General features: G+C 41.6%; 1 long non-coding RNA gene across 1 annotated transcript in view; it reads right to left on the bottom strand.

Annotated features, from left to right (window-relative positions):
- Positions 1–6,186: 6,186 nt before the first annotated feature.
- Positions 6,187–7,138, bottom strand: part of LOC149435697 (uncharacterized) — an 11,710-nt gene continuing 10,758 nt past the window's right edge. The window contains exon 4 of the long non-coding RNA XR_016308373.1: positions 6,187–7,138. This exon is cut by the window's right edge and continues 80 nt beyond it. This is a non-coding gene — a long non-coding RNA (uncharacterized LOC149435697).

The following is a 7,138-nucleotide window of genomic DNA, read 5'->3' as shown; positions in this document are numbered from 1 at the left end:
TTTTTTCCCTTTTTTTTTTCTTTTTTTCTCCTTTTTTCTCCCTTTTTTCTTTTTTTTTCTTTTTCCCTTTTTTTCTCCTTTTTTTTTTTCTCTTTTTTATCTCTTTTTTGGTTTTTTTCTTTTCCTTTTTTTTTCTTTTTTTTTTTTCTTTTCCTTTTTTTTTTCTTTTTCTTTTCCTTTTTTTTCTTTTCTTTTCCTTTTTTTCTTTTCCTTTTCCTTTTTTTTTCCTTTTTTTTTTCTTTTCCTTTTCCTTTTATTTTCCTTTTTTCTTTAGCTTTTTTTTTCCTTTTTTTCTTTTTCCTTTTTCTTTCCCTTTTTTTCCTTTTTCTTTTCCTCTTTGGTTTCCTGGTTTTTTTTTTCCTTTTTCTTTTCCTGTTTTTTTTTCCTTTTTCCTTTTCTGTTATTTTCCTGTTTTTCCTGTTTTTTCCTTTTTTTTTCCTGTTTTTCCCTTTTTCTTTTCCTTTGCTTATTTTTTATTTATTTACATGCAAGTCAGTTCCAATCAGCACAGCACTGAGCAGCGTCCTTAATATGTTTAAAGTAGTATTACACCCTCAGCATTGTTTAGGTTACCACATTGAGTTCAATGAAACAAAACATTCCTCAGAATTCTGACTCCAGCCCTTACAATTTACAACTTTCAATGCTCTTGGCTCCTGCTCTTTCAGTTCTGCTTCCCTGAACTTCTGTTCTTCACAAGAAAGAAGTAAAGTGACTGTAAAGTCAAAACTGTTTTTTTTAAATACCAAACATGATGTGCTTTACCTGCCCTGCTCCTGCTTTCCTCGGGTTCCCCGCCAGCACTCTTGGCTCCTCCTCTTTGCGCCATGATAGGAAGCCGCTATGGTTTTATATCCGGCCATATTGCTTGCTTTAATGTATATATCAATTCAACACTTTTTTTTTCCCTTTTTTTTCTTTCTTTCCTCTTTTTTTTCCCTTTTTCCCCCTTTTTCCTCTTTTCCTTTTTTTTCCTTTTTGTTCCTTTTTCTTTTCCTTTTAATTTCCTTTTGTTTTTTTTCCAATTTTCTTTCCATTTTTTTTTCCTTTGCTTTTTTTTCCTTTTTCCCCCTCTTCTTTTTTCCCTTTTTGTTCCTTTTTCTTTCCATTTTTTTTCTTTTTCTTTTCCTTTGCTTTTTTTTCCTTTTTTCTTTCCATTTTTTTCCCTTTTTTTTTTTCTTTCTTTCGTCTTTTTTTCCCCTTTCTCCATTTTTTTCTCTTTTTTGTTCCTTTTTCTTTCCATTTTTTTTTTCTTTTTTTTTTCCTTTGCTTTTTTTTCCTTTTTTCTTTCCATTTTTTTCTTTTTTTCTCTTCTTTTCCTTTTTGTTCCTTTTGGTTTTTTTTCCTTTTTTCTTTCCATTTTTTTTCCTTTTTTTTTTTTCTTTCTTTCGTCTTTTTTTCCCCTTTCTCCATTTTTTTCTCTTTTTTTGTTCCTTTTTCTTTCCATTTTTTTTTTCTTTTTTTTTTCCTTTGCTTTTTTTTCCTTTTTTCTTTCCATTTTTTTCTTTTTTTCTCTTCTTTTCCTTTTTTTTCCTTTTGTTTTTTTTTCCTTTTTGCTTACCATTTTTTTCTTTTTCTTTCCATTTTTTTTCTTTCTTTCTTTCCTCTTTTTTTTTTCCTTTTTTCCCCCTTTTCCCCTCTTCTTTTCCTTTTTGTTCCTTTTTCTTTCCATTTTTTTTCTTTTTTTTTTTCCTTTGCTTTTTTTCCCTTTTTTCTTTTTTCTTTACATGTAAGTCATTTCCAATCAGCACAGCACTGAGCATCGCTCTTCATGTGTAAAGTGGTATTAAACCACTCCAGCCCTTACAATTTACAACTTTCAATGCTCTTAGCTCCTGCTCTTTCAGTTCTGCTTCCCTGAACATCCGTTCTTCACAAGAAAGAAGTAAAGTGACTGTAAAGTCAAAACTGTATTTTTTTAAAATAACAAACATGATGTGTTTTACCTGCTCTGTACTGTGTGGCCCTGCTCCTGCTCTCCTCGGGGCCACTGACGGCACTCTTTCCTCCTCCCTCCTCTTCTCGGGTTCCCCGCCAACACTCTTGGCTCCTCCTCTTTGCGCCATGATAGGAAGCCGCTATGGTTTTATATCCGGCCATATTGCTTGCTTTAATGTATATATCAATTCAACACTTTTTTTCTCTTTTTTCTTTCCATTTTCCCCCCCCCCTTTTTCTCTTCCTTTTTTTTCCCTTTTTGTTCCTTTCCTTTATTTTTCCTTTTTTTTGTTTTGTGTCCCTCACTTTCCCCAGTGACAATGGCTTTAGCAGACGGAAAGTGAGGGAAAATTTCCAGCAGGGAAATAACAATCTGCATGGATCCGAGATTCCAGAGTCCCATGTAAGATTACACAGAAAACATTATAAACAAAGGAACACGTTTTATTGGTCGGAACTCCTCCCCCTTCCTCAGGGGCCACCTCACCCCTAGACAGCTCCTGTCCCAGCAGACAGAAATGTGTGTGTGGGGGGCGGAGGTTAAGCAGCCAATGGCATTGCTGGCTCCGGACACCCAGGGCACGTGCCCCCAGTAAGGTCTACCAAAGCAGCTCTGGCGTGTGAAGAAGAAGAGGAGCCCCCTAGTGGGATTTGGGGACGGAAGATTTTTGCTGAGGGTGATTTTGGAGGGGGGGGGTGGATTTGAGGGGAAGGGGGGACATCACTGGGGACACAATTAGGAGGAGGGTAAAAATTTGTTGTAGTAAGGGGAACATGGGGGGGATTCGTGATGGGAGGGGGAATTTGGGGAGGAGAAGATTTATGCTGGGAGGAGGGATTTTTTTGGGGGAGGGGGTTTGTGCTAGGGGGATAAAGATTTGTACTGAGAAGGGAGTTTTTGGGGGAGAGCATTTGTGTTGGAAGGGGTGATTGGGGGGTGAGAATTTGTGGTGGGGGGGAGAATATTTATGCTGGGAGGGGGTTTGTGGTAGAGAGATGAAGATTTGTGCTGAGAAGGGGGGTAATTGGGGGAGAGGATTTGTGCTGGGAGGAGGGATTGTTTTGGGGATGGGGTTTTTGCTGGGGGTAGGATTTGAGGGGAAGGGGGGGTATCACTGGGGACACAATTAGGAGAAGGGTAAAAATGTGTTGCCCCATCATTGGTGTCAGTGGGAGGAATAGTGCCCCATCATTGGTGTCAGTGGGATGAATAGTGTCCCATCATTGATGTCAGTGGGAGGAATAGTACCCCATCATTGGTGTCAGTGGGAGGAATAGTGCCCCATCATTGGTGTCAGTGGGAGGAATAGTGTCCCATCATTGGTGTCAGTGGGAGGAATAGTGCCCCATCATTGGTATCAGTGGGAGGAATAGTGCCCCATCATTGGTGTCAGTGGGAGGAATAGTGCCCCATCATTGGTATCAGTGGGAGGAATAGTGCCCCATCATTGGTATCAGTGGGAGGAATAGTGTCCCATCATTGGTGTCAGTGGGAGGAATAGTGCCCCATCATTGGTGTCAGTGGGAGGAATAGTGTCCCATCATTGGTGTCAGTGGGAGGAATAGTGCCCCATCATTGGTGTCAGTGGGAGGAATAGTGCCCTAAGGGCCGGATAGGATAAAGGGAAGCAAAGGCCCATACCTGGCCCTCGGGCTGCAGTTTGTTGATCCCTGCTCTAGAAAGACGTCCAAAAGGTGACTTCCACTCTTGGGCTGCATCATGGGGTACACCCTGTGGGTGGGGAAAACCATGTCATGGCGTGGCCTGGAGCCGGGCTGAAGCCATGTTCCCTGATCCTGCACTCGGGCCGTGTTGGTGTGCGGTGGATTGTGTCCTGTTCTTCCCTAGACCCTTATCCAGTTATGTAGCCATGGTGGCCGCCAATGGAAGGGTAGCGAGCATGCACCCCCCCTCCCCTCCCCCACTTTTATTATTGCCATAGGCCACATCCTTTATCAACATTGAGGAATACCTGGCTGGAGGCTCTCCTCCCCAACCTATGGTCCCCCAAAAGAGATGTGGGGTTTATTTGGGGGGGACTTAAGGGAGCAATGTGGAATCCCCCTTTATCATAAGGGGAGGGGGGGGGCAAATATCCATCCCCCCACCAGGGAGTGAGTATAGGGCCACATTATTTATTTCAGGTACTTGTATAGCGCCGTCAGTTTATGCAGCGCTTTACATATATATTATACATTCACATCAGTCCCCGCCCCCGAGGAGCGTACAATCTAAGGGCCCTGTCGTGTCAGTAATGTCCACTGATGTCGATTTTTTGTTCATTGCGTCACCTAGCGATTCGATGATGACCCGAGGCCGGCCGCGCTCTCACCACTGAATGACAGATCCCCGGTGCCGCGGTTTTGTAATCACAGTTCAGGTGATCCTTGGCGCTATCGTTTACCATATATGGTCATGACCTTATATGGTCAATGACATCACCTGTGACCCCGGCACTGTGTCTGCATTACCACCCATATGGAGGAAAAATATATTTAAAAAATATTCTTCCCAAATATATTGACATATATATGAAATGCTACAATTTTGGCCGTATTCAATATATTTTAAAATGTGTATATTTATATATATATATTTTTTTAATCTATCTATATATATACATTTGTGTTGAAAATACTAGCCGTCAGACATCACTAACCGGATCAATCACTGTTTTTGGTGGAAATGATATTTCTACATGGCAGATAATTTCCTAGCAGGTGTAGTAGAGTCATAGAAATCCAACAGACCCGACAGTCATGACATGCATGCTGCTGATTCTGTGTCATTGAATCACTCATTGAGGGGCGTGTTCACAATAATAGCCGTGTGGAGTTCTATTAGTGACGTCATTCATTCTTTGATAAACAGGTGGCAATTATTGCCCTTATTTAAGGAAGGAAGGCAGCAAATGTTGGACATGCTGGTTACAGTGCATTTCTCTCTGAAATTCTGAGGAAAATGAGTCGTTCCAGACATTGTTCAGAAGAACAGCGTACCGTGATTAAAAAGTTGATTGGAGGGGGGAAAACATATAAAGAAGTGCATAAAATGATCGGCTGCTCAGCTAAAATGATGGCAAATGCTTTAAAATGGCAACCAAAACCTGAAAGACGCGGAAGAAAGCGAAAAACTACCATTGGAATGGATAGAAGAATAGCCAAAATGGGGCGGACTCAGCCAACAATCAGCTCCAGGAAGATGAAAGAAGGTGTGACGTTCCCTGTGAGGACTCAGCCAACAATCAGCTCCAGGAAGATGAAAGAAGGTGTGACGTTCCCTGTGAGGACTGTTACAATTAGAAGACGCCGATGTGAAGCCAAGCTATCTGCAAGAAGTCCCCGCAAAGTCCCACTGTTGGGAAAAAGACGTGTGCTGAAGAGGTTACAATCTGCCAAAGAGCACATTGACCGGCCTAAAGAGAAATGGGGCAACATTTTGTGGACTGATGGAAGTAAGATTGTTCTTTTTGGGTCTAGTGGGCGGAGACAGTTTGTCAGACGACCCCCAAACACTGAATTCAAGCCACAGTACACTGTGAAGACCGTGAAGCATGGTGGTGCAAGCATCATGATATGGGGATGTTTCTCATACTACGGTGTTGGGCCTATTTATCGCATACCAGGGATCATGGATCAGTTTGAATCCATCAGAATACTTGAAGAGGTCATGCTGCCTTATGCTGAAGGGGAAATGCCCTTGAAATGGGTGTTCCAACAAGACAACGACCCCAAACACACCAGTAAACGGGCAACATCTTGGTTCCAGACCAACAAGATGGACGTTATGGAGTGGCCAGCCCAATCCCCGGATCTTCATCCAATAGAAAACTTGTGGGGTGACATCAAAAATGCCGTTTCTGAGGCCAAACCAAGAAATAGAGAAGAACTGTGGAATGTGGTCCAATCATCCTGGGCTGGAATACCTGATCACAGGGGCCAGAAGTTGGGGGACTCCATGCAACACAGATGTACAGCAGTTCTCAGAAACAGTGCGACTACAACCAAATATTCATGAAGTCATTCAAAGGAAAGCAAAATCTTCAAACATTTCTCAGTTTATATAGTGAATGTTGGAGTTTGTAAAGAAGAATACAAACACGGCCATTTTTTTGAACCGTCTAATATTCACTTTTCTTCCATTTTTTTAGAGGAACAACACAAATTTGATGTATTTTTCTTCATGCTGTGATTTGGAATAGAATGTGTCGTGTTCCCAATGCATTTGTGTGGATGGAAATAAAAGGATTAGAAGGATTTGCAGCTTTATTCACTTTTTTCATCACACTGATATTATTGTGAACACAACTGTATATATATACACACTGTATGTTGAAATGCATTTTTATTATAAAATATACAAAAATATTTTTAAAAATACAATCTGCCACTTTTTCAGCTAGCACAGCTGAGAAGCAATGTAATGTGATGCGGTCCGCATTGCAATACATCCAGAGGAGACATGAGGGGCCTTTTAGACCCTGGATGTCTCAAAAAAGAGAACCTGTCACCTAAAAGTCATCACATACGGGACTTTAAGTTAAAAAAAAAATGTAATTACAAAGAAATAAATTGACACCCAAGCACATAACATTCTACCCCCCCAAAAAAATAAAATTGAGGGCCCCCCATATAGACATGTGCGTACGTTAACACGCCTACTCATGAAAACATGGATTGCAATACACGCTACATATCGCCGCACACGGTGGTCTGAGAGCAACAATTCTATTACCAGACCTCCTCCGTATACTATACTGATGACCTGTTGGGGACTTTTGAAGCGTCGCCTATAGAAAATATCGGGTGCTCAAGTTTGTCGCCATCTCACGGGCGCACACAAATTTAAGGTTTGGCATGTTGGGTATCTATTTAATCGGCTCAACCTCGTCTTTTATATTTTACCAAAAATGTGGGTACTCTATTGCGTTTGTTTATGTTTTCAAAACCTTGCACACCAAGTCACAGGATTTGGCTGCGCGTTAGGTCCTAAAATTCTGCAGTTGAGTCTTCTAAGTGACCAGAAGGTGGCGGCATCGGCTCCTGAATGAGTCTGTACCAGACGGTCACCATTCCTGAGGTCTGCTTAACCTCCTCTTCTCCGGCAGCAGCGCGTCCTCTGTCATCGTCATCCTTCACTTCTGGGAAATAATAGCTGGGGGCGTATGGGGAAAAATCTGCAGTAACCCATGGCGACCAA

This window comes from Staurois parvus, unplaced genomic scaffold (assembly GCF_062004578.1).
Source record: "Staurois parvus isolate SC_StPar_1 unplaced genomic scaffold, SC_StPar_1.0 ptg001480l, whole genome shotgun sequence".
NCBI classification, from domain to species: domain Eukaryota; kingdom Metazoa; phylum Chordata; class Amphibia; order Anura; family Ranidae; genus Staurois; species Staurois parvus.
The sequence above is the reverse complement of the archived record's forward strand: the minus strand, read 5'-3'. Positions and strand labels throughout refer to the sequence as shown.